The sequence below is a fragment of the Canis lupus genome, chromosome 38 (assembly GCF_048164855.1).
Source record: "Canis lupus baileyi chromosome 38, mCanLup2.hap1, whole genome shotgun sequence".
NCBI lineage: Eukaryota > Metazoa > Chordata > Mammalia > Carnivora > Canidae > Canis > Canis lupus.
In genome coordinates, this window is record NC_132875.1 from 11,849,200 (window position 1) to 11,862,330 (window position 13,131).

Below are 13,131 nucleotides of genomic sequence, written 5' to 3' on the forward strand. Positions count from 1 at the left end.
CATGCTACATTTTAAAAAATCGTATTCAGTTCATTTAAACTAAAAAACAGTTCATCCATTTGTCCTCCACCCCACATTTCCTATGACCACCGGTCTATTCTCCATATCTATGAGCTTTTTTTTTTTTTTTTAAGATTCTACATGTAAGAGAAATCATGCAATATTTGTCTTTCTCTGTCCTGACTTCTTTCACTTTGTATAATCCATCCATGTTGAGATCCATCCATGTTGTTGTGAATGGTAAGATTCGTTCTTTTTTATGGCTGAATTTTTTATTCTATTTTTTTTTTTTTTTAAAGATTTTATTTATTTATTCATGATAGTCACAGAGAGAGAGAGAGGCTCAGAGACACAGGCAGAGGGAGAAGCAGGCTCCGTGCACCGGGAGCCCGACGTGGGATTCGATCCCGGGTCTCCAGGATCGCGCCCTGGGCCAAAGGCAGGCGCCAAACCGCTGCGCCACCCAGGGATCCCTGAATTTTTTATTCTAATGTATATATTGTATATATCATACATTCATCCACCGATGGACATCTTGGTTGTTTCTATATCTTGGCTATTGTGAATAATGCTGCAATGAAGATGGATGTATCTTTTCCAGTTAGTGTGTCCTTTTTCTTCAGTGAAGACTCAGAAGTGGAATTGCTGGATCGTATGGTAGTTCCATTTCAATTTTTTAAAGAACTTCCATACTGAGTGCCATTGGCCGAACCAACTTAATATTCGCACAAGGGTTTCTCTTTGCTCCACATCTTCACCAGCTCTTATGTCTTATCTCTTTATACCTGCCATTCTAACAGGTATTAAGTGATATCTCATTGGGGTTTTGATGTGCATTTCCCTGATGATTAGTGATGTTGAGCACCTTTTTATGTACCTGCTGACCATCTGTATGTCTTCTTTGGAAAAATTTCTACTCAGAGCATTTGTCCATTTTAAAATCAGATTGGTTGCTTTATCGCTGTTGAGTTGGATGAGTTCTTTGTATATTTTAGATGTTAGCTCCTTTTTAGATATATAATTTGCATGACTTTTCTCCCATTCCACAGGTTGCCTTTTCATTTTATTGATAGTTTCCTTTGCTGTATAGAAGCTTTTTAGGTTGGTGTAGTCCTACTTGTTTATTTTTGCTTTTGCTATCATATTTAAAAAGTCCTCATGCCACCTATGGTTTCTTCTAGGAGTTTTTTAGTTTCAGGTCTTAAGTTCAAGTCTTTGATCCATTTTGAGTTAATTTTTTATTTATGGTATAAGAAGGTGCTCCAGTTTTATTCTTTCACATGTAGCTATCCAATTTTCTGAACACCAATTATTGAAGAGACTGTCTTTTCCCCATTGTTATTCTTGGCTCCTCTGTTGTAAATTACCTGACTATGTATGTGTGGGCTTCTTTCTGGGCTTTCTCTTCCGTTCCATTGATCTGTGTGTCTGTCTTAATGATAGTATCACATTTTTAAAATTATGTTATTTTTATTTTGTTTAAAGATTTTACCTACGTAGTTTCGAGAGAGAGAGAAAGAGAGAGAGCATGGGTGGGTGCGGAGAGAGGGAGAGGGAGAAGCAGGCTCCCTGCTGACTGGGGAGCCTGATGCAGGACTCAGTGCGGGGCTTGATTCCAGGACCCTGACATCATGACCTGAGCCGAAGGCTACATTTAACTGAGTCACCCAGGTGCCCCCCAAACTTTTAAAATCATTATAACTCTGCCATAGAGTTTGAAATCAGGAAGCATGATGCCTCTGGCTTTGCTTTTTCTCAAGATTGCTTTAGGTGTTTGGGGTCTTTTGGGGTTTCACATAAATTTTAGGATTATTTGATCTAGTTCTGTGAAAAATGTAATTGGTATTTTGATAGGGATTGCATGTGTCTGTAGATGGCTTTGGGTAGTCTGAATGTTTTAACAATATTAATTCTCCCAATCCATGAGCACAAAGTATCTTTCCATTTATTTGTATCTTCTTCAATTTCTTCCTTTTTTTAAGTATTTGTAATAATAATAATAAAAAAAACTATGTTGAATAATGGAAACAAGTCAGGATGGAAAATCCAGTTTGCAAACTAAACTATTTCTAGGAGCAGGGTATTGTGTTTTCCTGTGACTCTTGAGGACCACTCTAATATGACTACAAGACACGAACCATATCTCAAGAAAAATGTTTGAGGAGTGTTGAACCCTAACACAAAAGCAGCAACCCATTTCTCACAGTAAGTTGTGGGATGTCCAGGAGTGGCTCCCTTACCTTTGCCAGGTAAAACAATACCATTGGGCAGTGAATAGAAGCACTAGAATCTTGGAACCTTCGACTGGTTCTCTAAACCAGAAGCTTGTTTACTAATATGCATGTCGAGCCCTGACTCAAGGCCACCATGAACTTGATTGCTAATTGTCAGTGACTGATTATGGGTACCTCCAGCATGCCTTCAACCTGAAGAAGACAGAAATACCGAATTGGTTCCTTAATCAAGAAGGTGGAATTGCCAGGTTATCGCATAAGAGGGGAAGCTGCAGACGAGTTACAGAGCCCTGGACTCACCGATAGGATTCCTTTACAGGCCCACAGGTGCCCATTATGCATTCTCTCTCTACCATAGTGAGGTAAAGGCAATAACATCATTTGATGATGGGTTTATTCTCTCCAAATTTCAAGATTGAAATAGAAAGACGACACCTGAATGTAATTCCCGGGGCAGGCGAGCGCCGTCCAGCCCTCACAGGATGCACAAAAGCCAGGGAAGCTCCAAAGAAGTCTATTAGGGGATTTGTTTCGTGGAGCCCAGGGTTTCTTCCATTCGAGTTTTACCCGATACTTAATTTAACTCCTCGAGTAATATAATACACTGGGGCAGGACTAGAGTGAGGTGGTGAGGTGAATGGTACTGCAGCCTGCACATTACCCTGACCTTGCAGCTGAGTATTAATTCGAAGTAGAGGAATTAAAATTGTCTATTCTTTTGCATTGTCATGCCTCACGTTGATAAGCACAAAGAAATGTAAATAAAAAAGACCTATTTCAAAACCTCCCCGTACCACCTTTTTGTTTTATGACAAAAGACAGTTAATTAACATACTAGCAGTAAGCAGCCTTCCCAAACTCATGCTAATTATGTATTCTGTTGACCGGGACGCTAGTCATAAGGTAATTGGCTTGCAGCAACATGACATTTCAAATCATCTCTTGAAATTACATCAAAAAGCCAGCCTGTTTTGTTTTGATAGGGGAACAATCAATTTGATAAGTGGTAACACAGCTCATTGTTTCACATTAATTAGACTAATTGCTCCATGTTAGCCTCTGAAATAGACAGAACTTGGAGAAGACAAAGGCTGCGGCCTTTAGCATGCAGCGCGTGTGATGTTCCACTTGCCTGCACAGACCGTAGGCAGAAAACAGAGCTGTTATAGGAGGCAGCCTTGCGGGAGGCAGGGTGTTAACAGTAGTTTGATGTGTTATGCTTAATACACTGGCTTTCAATTATAGCATCCAGGTTCCAAGTCCCACAGAGGAAAGAAAGGACGACTCTAAAGAACTGTTTCCCAGCTAACCAGGTTTGGGGTTTGAGGGAAGTTATAACAGCCTTGCAGTTCCTCTCCTTCAAAACCCATACACTTTTATGTCCCTGCCAGGGAGGCCCCACTAACATCCCTTTGTAGTACTCTGGGCATAAATGCCTTTAAAAACAGACCGAAGGTAAACAAACAAAGCCGAAACAAAACAAAATACCAAAAGGACCCAGGAAAATAAAATAAAATAAAATAAAATAAAATAAAATAAAATAAAATAAAATAAAATAAAAATAAAAAAGGCTTTTTTTTTTTTTTTTTTTTTTTTTCTGGGTCCCAGTGACACAACACAGTGTTTTAACGCACCGAGATGCAGGGAACTGTCATTTGGGAGAAATCTGACACTTGAGCCCTGCCAACGCCTTGCAGTTTGACAGGCCGTACCTCTGTTCATTCTCGAGACCACCAGTTGGGCCAAACTGGACGGTGTGATCTTTATGACAGCAGCACATGTCAGTCTCAGTTGGCTAGGAAGAGAATGCCCCTTGTGACCCCAGGCACGGACTCCTGATGCTCACACATAGGTTGGTGAGATCGCGTTACTGGACGGCTGATGCAATGGAACAGGGCTCCTTCCCAAGCAAAAGGCTGTCCAGGGCTTAAAAAAACCAGATGCACTGCCTCTGCCCCTCAGACGCTGTCTAGTTACCCACACACGACTTCGGATTATTGCAGGCTAACTAAAACGAACGTGCAAATCGGCGGACGTGTGTGTGTGTGTGTGTGTGTGTGTGTGTGTGCCTCTTCCTGTCCCTACTGTTTTTATGTGTGAAGTGGGAATTAGTCTAAATATTTGATTCTGCGGTTGCAAATCACCAAATTCACTGTGGTTAGGCGGTAAATTATCTTGTTGGCTTTGGGCTGCATTTGACCTAAGAGGCAGAGTCCCAGACAGCAAGAGACTCTGCTAATTGCCACTGCAGCTCGATTCAAAGAATGGTTTGCACAGGTTCGTGGTGTGGAAAGGACTTTGGGTCTCTCACTAGTTTCTTCAGCTTCACCAAGAGTGGTGTGGTCTTTGAGCAGGAAGGACAGCAACATATAAACATAACAGTGTTTTCCTAAGATACACAGCCGCATTACACATCCCAAAATTGTAAGTATGATGTTCCTCCATTTGTAAATGCTTATGGGCTTTCATTGAAATTAGAGGGAAAAACGACGGTGAGATTTGGACCTGGCTTGGAAAATGAATTGGCAACGTTTAAACGAGATTGATTTGCTTCTGGGTACGAAGGCATCTCGGGCGGGGAAGGTGGGGGCATGCGGACATTGGTACCAAAGGGGAGCATTTCATGTCTTCTTTTTCTCCTTCCCTCAAAGGGATGATCCTTCTGCAGGAACTTCAAAGCCCAAATTTGCTCGGCAGGTTTAATTCGGTCATTTAAAAGAAAAAAAAAATCGTATGTGGTGTAGCAGAGGCGAGCAATTAAATGATTGCTCCTACAAGTTAATAAATCTTCAACAGCCTTTTAAAGAGGTACAAGGATTTGTGATGTAAGTGTGCTAATGTGCTGTTTTCCCCGTAAAATCCCAGGGTTTATTCAGAAGGTAAATGATGGGGAAGAAGAAAAAAAAAAAAAAAAGGACCAAGATTGAAGCCCCTTAACATTCAGCTTAAGTGCTGGTTCCACTTGCTTGAGCACAAGTTGGAAGCAGCTTTGTTAGGATTCCAGCCGGCGCCCTCGCTGTCACTACTGGTTCTTGTATAGTCAAGCCCCACTTGGAGCAGAGCAAATCTTTGCTCAGTTAAGCGAGCGTCAGTCACTGGTAAGCTTGGCTGCCGGCCCAGGGTTGTTAGGCTTTTCCATGCTACACCTGAATGAGATATTGACGAGCCATTGCTACCCAAACAGAGTTGAGAAACTGGCTAAAAAAATAAATAAATTAAATTGTCATGGGGCTGACAGAATGATTTTGAAAATGCAACTTGCACTTCCAGTGTACAAGCAGAACAAGGAGAGCGCTGCTGGCCTGCTGCGAGGCCGGTGTGCCGTTGGGTTGGTTGAATGGCTTTTCGTGCTCTCCTGACTCACCAGTGTGGATTTGGGATGGGGCTTGGGGTGGGAGGGGGGCAGGTGCTGACAGATTATAACCCCGAGTAGACCCTGCTTTGGCCTTGCTTCATTGCAATGGGCCTCTCATCAACTTAACGAAAGCTTCCCAAAACAAAACGCTGGGGAAGGAATATAGTTAAGAGGCTTTGGGGTGAAGAGAAGGCTTTGACAGTAGGTAATTTCTGCTGAGCAGAAAAATTAGGATCAGAGAAAATCAGGGACAGAGTGGGGGAAAAAAAAGACATAAAGTAGGAATAGTTTTTAAGTAGGAATGGCTGGCCGAGCTATTAATCACAGAGTGCTCCGAGCCACAACAGGGCTTGTGTGAGGCCTGGTAAGACCAAAGGACAGAGGCTAAAGACTCTACAAAAGCCCCCACCTCGCCCCACGTGTGTGGGAGGGGTGACCTGTTCACATTGGCTTAAAAAAAAAAAAAAGATATAAAAACCCAAGGAGTTTTGGTAAATATTTAGAGTCTTTGTTTTTTTACTGTTGAGTCAATGTTGTGTTGTGATCATGGCAATGCTTGTTCTCCTAAAAAGTGGAAAAGCTGAATTTGACCCTTGGCAAACTGGTAGAGGGGGGAAGGGGTTCGGGGAGGGGAGAGCCCTCCGATGAACCTCTGAATGCTCTGGCAAGCCTTTGTCTCCAAAAACTATTAATTGGAGGTTTGCTGGGAGAAATCGGAAATTACTATAGGTTCTAAAGGTTTAATAACTTCTTTTAAAATAGATTCCGGGCTCTTGTAAGCGTGCATGTGCTATTTTAATGCATAATTTCTCATGGAAATTATGTGATTTCTCCTCCTAGCTGTGTCTGTATTGAAAAAAAGGACAGTTCGGAGCGTGCTGGCATTTTGCTCCCTCCACATCCAGCTCCCATTCCTACTAGAGGTAGGTGCTTGGGGGGACTCGGTGGGGTGGCGTGACTGGCATGGGGATCGGTGGCCCTTCCCGCTTCAATCTTTGACTCATGTCCAAAGCACACACCTGACTCCAGGACTCTGGACCATTGGGGCTCAGCCAAAGCCCAACCCCCCCATAGCAAAGAAATCCAAACACGCATTGACAGGTCAGCACCGAGGCAGGGCCACAGGCACAGAGGGAGATCTTCAACATCCCGAGCACCACCTTGCCCTCCAGCAGTTTACTCTCTTTGGTTTCAGGATCTGTAAGTGGGGGGTAGTAACATCTATGTCACAGGGTTGCTGGAAAAACATTAAGTGGAAGTAAAGCTCCTGGCCTGGTGCTTCGTAGAAGCATGTATTAAGTGCTTTGTGGCAGGTCCTTTGAGAAATGCGGGTTGTTTGTAGTAATTTTTTTTTTTAAGATTTTATTTATTTATTCATGAGAGACACACAGAGAGAGACAGAGACACAAGCAGAGGGAGAAGAAGGCTCCATGCAGGGAGCCTGATGCAGGACTCCATCCCAGGACCCCAGGATCACGCCCTGAGCCAAAGGTGGACAGAGGTTCAACCTCTAAGCCACTCGGGTGTCCCTATTTGTCTGTAGTATTAAAGAAGAGGTGTAGACACTTGAAATTGTCTTCTAGTACACGCAGGGCAAGATGCATGGGTGCGTGGTCACCTGTGTGGCCACATAGACCCCTCTGCTCTGAAAGGCCCCACACTGGGTTTAATGTTCTGCTATCCCCTTCTGCACATTCTTAATATTTTTTGAACAGGGAGCCCTACATTTCCATTTTGAATTGGGCCCCACAAACTGTCATTTGACTCTGCCTGCAATTTTTTTTTTCTTTCTAGTGATACCTTTTATGGAATATTTTAAATTAGCATTTGACACTATCAGTCAACTGCTATCTAACTGCTCAGTTAATTCTTCTTTTTTTTTTTTTTCTTTTGTGCTGCTGTGACCTCCTCTCATGAATACCTGGCTAGCTCCACCCACCCTGCAGTTCTCCATGAGCAGTATTTAGTTAGCATCCCTACAGCTGAGTTCCTCTGCTCCCTAAGCAGAAAGACCCCTTCCTCGCCAGCACCCCCACGTCCCCACAGCGTCCTGGTGTACACCCAGTCTAACACTCCCCTTCTCAGTGCCCTGGACAGTAAGCTCGTTCAAGGGAAGACGCTTCCTCTTTTTCCAACCTGCTGCCTCCCACCATTCTGACTCATAGTTGGTATTGACACAACAAGTGAACGAACAAACCGATTACCAGAGCTTCCAAGAGCACAACGGACTCCTTGTCCTCTCACCTTTAAAAAATTATTTTTTTCTGCTTTCCTTTGGCAAAGTAGTTTTTGAGCAATGGATGCCTCACGTACATACAATAGGGACCAAATGGAAAAACAAGTTCAGGGTTGCCTCTGAGGTAGAAACCAGCTCCTAAACAAGAATCGGTGGGCAATTGAGTGGCTATCATTGGACACCACCCAGTCGAGAAAATGAAATGCTTTTTTGTAACTCCTGTTCTGTTGGATGGTATATGAAAACCCTGAAACTCTTGTTCCAAGGTCTTAAAGCATGTTTCTTCGGCACAGGGGTTTAGAAGCCTTTTAACACCTGGGCCCACAAGACAAAGGGGAACCTGTATAGGGATGGGTTCGATGGTGGGCAGAGCTAGGAGTCAGTAAATTCTGTTGAAATCAAATGCTAAAAAAAAAAAAAAGAAAAGAAAAAAAAAAAGAAATCAGCTGCTACATTTTGTGAGCACATGCAGTTTTCTGAAGAGAAAGTCTCTGGCTTTCATGAGATCCTCAAAGGAGCCTCTGGACCAAAAGTAATTAAAGACCCCTGCTTTGGTATTTCAATTTGAGAAAATGATGTTTCTTTCTTATTAAAATAGAATACTGTCTATAATGACTTGTCATTATTAAAGGGATGCTTTCCTGACTTTTGACAGCCCCCTCACACATATACCCAGGCCAGTTAATCAACTGTAATTTTGAAAAAGTGTTTCTTAAATGGTCTCAAGTTGATTGAAGTACTTGCACTTGCTCTTCAAAGTTGTCCGCATTGCTTTCCTCCTTTTCTCTCCAGCCCACCTTCCTCCTGCTTTGGCCGGTTTTTCAGTGTTTCGAGGGGCACCAGGAAAGGGGAGTTCAGAAAGCTTGTGTGCCATTGGCTACTGGGTGGTGCATTTCTTTTGTTGTTCTGGGTTGTTTTTAGAATTCATATCATTGATGTGCTTGGGGCATTGGTGACAAGATGTTAATGGTTTCCTGACTGGGCAGACAGCTGTGTTGAGAGGTGTTAAGTTTTCAGTAAATTCATCTGTTTTATTAGTTCAAATTTACCTGCAATGTTTAGCTCATTTACAACTGAATTTGTGGTCTATTTTTTTTTTTTTCACCTTTAGCAGCTTTTGTTTCTTTCCTTTGTTTTCATGTAATTTCATTTGAAAAGTACGGAGATTCCTCCTTCCTTCCCTCCCCCCCCCAAATAAGTTAGGGTGTCTTTACCGACAATAAACAAGGGTTTGGGAGGGTGCCCCTTCCTCAAGACCATGACGTGGTTCTAGGGCTACAGAAGTGATAATCCCCAATTACTAAAAATGGAATATTTGCAGTTATCATTGCAGATAAGTTCACCCAGTTTAATGGAAAGTTCTGGCATGGCATGGTTCTGTTTTGCTCCTCCTGGTTTGTGTTTGTGCTGAAGATGTGAGCTGTGCCAGAGGCGGGTAGAAGCAAAAGTTAGCCTCTTGATTGAGACGTTGCAAACTTCTCATTGATATAAAAACCTCAGTGTGATACTATATACCAATGTTCTTGGCTCTTTTTGTTGTTAAATATTGCCCATTTCCTCCTCCACTGAATTCTTGTTTGTCCTTCTACAGTCTGAATTAAGAAATCATTCATAACTTCTATGGACTAGTCTTCAGTTTGCTTATGTATGGATTCCCTCCCTTGCCTCCCTGTGTGAATTGGAAGCTCCTGGAAGACAAGGTCCCTCCTCCTTGTACCTGCCCATAAATCCTGGTGTGATGCCAGACCCACTGTTAATGCTTTTAAGTCCTCGCTGATTCAGTGATTACAACGGCCTCCTTCTATCCTGAGTAATCAAATCGGCCATTTAAGCTGTGATTCTGCAGACTTTGGCTGTGACTTTGGATTAAGCTCCTCGAGGCCGATTCCTTCCTGAAATACTTTCTAAGCATGGCAGAAACAGCAAGGTAGAGTCACTGGGTAATGGGGAGGAATGCTAGGCCAAGTTATGCTAATCCTGAATACGAAATATTTAGGATTGAAAACTCAGTTTCTGGCCGCCTAGGTGGCTCAGTTGACTGAGCATCTACCTTCAGCTCAGGTCATGATCTCAGGGTCCTGGGATTGAGCCCTGTATCAGGCTCCCTGCTCAGCAGAGGAGTCTGCTTCTCCTTCTCCCTCTGCCCCTCCCTCCTGCTCGTGCTCTCTGGCACTCTCTCAAAATAAATAGAAATAAAATCTTAAAGAAAAAAAAAGAAAGAAAAAAAATCAGTTTCATATTTCTCAAAATTACTCACAGCACTTTTTGTGCCCATTGTCAGTTTTGTTTTTTTTTGTTTTTGTTTTTGTTTTGTTTTTTTTGGAAAAGGAGTGGGTATAGTGGTATAGGTTACAGAAGATACATAACATTTACTGAGTGATCTCTTGGGGAACACCATACTTAGGAGCTTATAGTCCTCTTGGACTAGCAAAGGATAATGGCTAAGAATATTAACCATTTAGGGCCAGAAAAGGTATTGGAAATTATATAGCCATGCCTCCTCATTTTGTCAGTGAGGGGGTCAATTCCTCAGCTAATTTAGGTACTCTGTTCAAGAACATACGAGTAATATTATTAATAGCAAAATTGCTATAAGCCGACACTTGTTTAAGTGCCTTGTGCTTATTAATTCATTACCTCTTAATAGCTTCATGAGGTAGGTTTATGTTTATTTTTCTTTCGTAGATGAAGAAACTGATGTACAAAAAGATTAGATCAGTCACCCAAGATCTGATGTTTCTGGCTATCTCCAAAATCCATTTTTCTCCATCTCTACTGTCCCTGCATTAGGCCAAACTACCACTGCCTCCTATCTGGACTTCTTAGAGGGGCCTCCTCGCTGGTCATCCTGTATCCATTCTCACCACCTAGATAGATTCGGCCCTTGGAGGGCTTCATTTTAGACTCCAATCTGTGTGTGGTACTGCACTGCTGTCAGTGGCCACACATTGCTTGTAGGACTGTAGGAGGCAGCCCTTCCTGGTTTTCAGAAGCCCCTCTCATGCTCGCTCCCCTGCCTGTGATACTGGAGCACTTTCCCTATGCTCCCTCATGTGTCAGAACCTTGGCAGGTACCATATCTTGTACCCATTTTTCATGGTCTTACTTCTGCCCACCATTCAGATCCTACCTCAAAGGTCGCCACCTCAGGGAAACCTTCTCTGACTCCTTAGCTAAACCAAAAGCCACTATTTACAAGTCTTTGAGCCCTCAGGGACTGTATGGATTTGACTTAACATTGTGTTCCTAAAGCCAATACAATAGTTTCCCCATATTCACAGAAAATACATTTCAAGACCCTCAGTGAGTACCTGAAGCCACAGATAGTTCCAAACTCTATATATACTGTTTTTTTTTTCTTATACAGACATACCTATGATAAAGCTTAATTCGTAAATTAGCACAGTAGGAGATTAATAACAATAATAATGAAATAGAACAACTATAACAATAGACTGTAATAAAGTTCTATGAATATAGTCTCTCTCACTCTTTTGAAATACCTCGTTGATTGCACTCATCCTTCTCGTGTTGATGTGAGATGATGAAATGCCTACCTGATAAGTGGGGTGAATGATGTAGGCATTGTGATGAAGTGTTAGGCTACTGTTGACCTTCTTTCTGACAATTCTTCAGAAGGAGGACCATCTGCTTTCAGACTGCAGGTGACCATGGGTAACTGAAACCAGAGGGAGCCAAACCAAGGATGAAGGTGGGGCCCCCTGTACAGTGCTGAGTGCATAGCTGACAATCAGCATTTGTCAAAGTGGGGAAGGAAAGGAGGAAGAAAGCCCTAAAGTGCTAGGAGTAATTCATTCTTGCCTTAGTCAAAAGAGTCAGGGCTTGGAGTTACGGTATCTGACCTGATTCTCACTGTACTGCTCACTTATTGGGAAAATGCATAAAATGGGAGCAAGGCATCTCTACATCAAGACTGATGCAGAGAAGAATTCCAGGTAATCTCTGTGGATCCTCTGCCCTGAAGGAAGAGGAGCACAGCTCCCTACCTCAGGAGTGTGGGCTCTGCATAGTGACTTCTTTCTCAAAAGTAGTGTGGAAAGAGGCATGGGAAAGAGTAACTTCACAGTGGATCTCTGCCAGGTGGATCAAGGTCAGGTTATCAACAGTGATAAGCCATGTTCATAGTATGTACCTTTGATATGATGTGATGAAAACACTTTACCTCTGAGGTCTTTCATCCCCAAGCCCATAACCCCAGTCTAATCATGAGAGAAACAGCAAACAAATCTCAAATTTACAAAATACCTGGCCAGTAACTCCTCAAACTGTCAAGGTCATCCAGAAACAAGGAAAGTCTGAGGAACTGTTATAATCAAGAAGGGCCGAAAAAGACAACAGCTAAATGTAATGGGATATCCTGGAAGAGATTCTGGAACAGAAAGGGGGTAGATAAAAATTTAGGAAATATGAATATTAAGTATGGAGTTAGTTTTGTCACTAGTAATACATCGATATTGCTTTATTAGTTGTGACAAATGTAACTCACCAACCTAAGATGTTACCAGTAGGAAAAACTGGATGGGAAATATATGGATGGGAGTTCTCTTTTGCTATCTTTACAACTTTCCTGCAAATTTAAAATTATCCTAAAATAAAAGGTTTATTTTTTTTAAAAAAGTCATGCTGAGCTTTTGACATTGGATGACTGGGCAAATTAGTGGTGTAAAATAGCAGGGGGTCAACCACAAAGTCACTGGCTCTGAGCGTTTGGAAGTCAGTCATGTTGAGGGGGCTGGTGGTGAAACTAAGCTTCAGTGTTGAGGAGATGCCACATGCTGAGGAAGAGGGGGTTCCACAGAAGGTTAGGCAGGGAAAAGAAGGACGGGACATTGGATTGGAGCTAGAAGAGACAGTAGAGGCCAGTGAAGGATTTTTCAGGATTTGAAAAGATGTGTATTAATCCGTAGGAGAAGAAATTACTCAAATGCTTGTTTTATTCCTATTTAAGAGTGAGGATGAAATAGGTGATAGATGCATGGTTAGGGCTGTGGATGGGTTGGCTTTACTCTACGGTGATTTTGTAAGCCAATATTTTCACTTGAGAGAATCTCCAAATATTGGCATCTGTACGTCTTTTCTTTAGAACCTTCCATTTCTCATGAAGAGAGTCATCTGATGCCCCACCCCAGGGATATACAACTGCCTAGGGCATTCTGGGAGTCCAGTGGGGAAGAGGGTGGGTGGAATAGAGGCTTTCCTACAATTCCCTCATTTCCAGTAAGGGGTTTTGAGGCCGCCTCTTCTTCCCGGACACCCCCCGCTCCTGGTATTGTGGTCCTTAGGAT

The 13,131-nt window shown here is 42.5% G+C and overlaps 1 protein-coding gene across 40 annotated transcripts in view; it reads left to right on the forward strand.

Annotated features, from left to right (window-relative positions):
- ESRRG (estrogen related receptor gamma) overlaps positions 1-13,131 on the forward strand; it is a 618,160-nt gene that overhangs the window by 313,832 nt on the left and 291,197 nt on the right. For 24 of the 40 annotated variants that reach the window (XM_072814639.1, XM_072814654.1, XM_072814640.1 and 21 more), the window contains one exon: positions 6,430-6,512. The exons of the other annotated variants lie outside the window; for them this stretch is intronic. The gene's annotated coding sequence lies outside the window, so the exon portion shown is untranslated. The remainder of the gene's footprint in view (positions 1-6,429; positions 6,513-13,131) is intronic. 40 annotated transcript variants of the gene reach the window in all.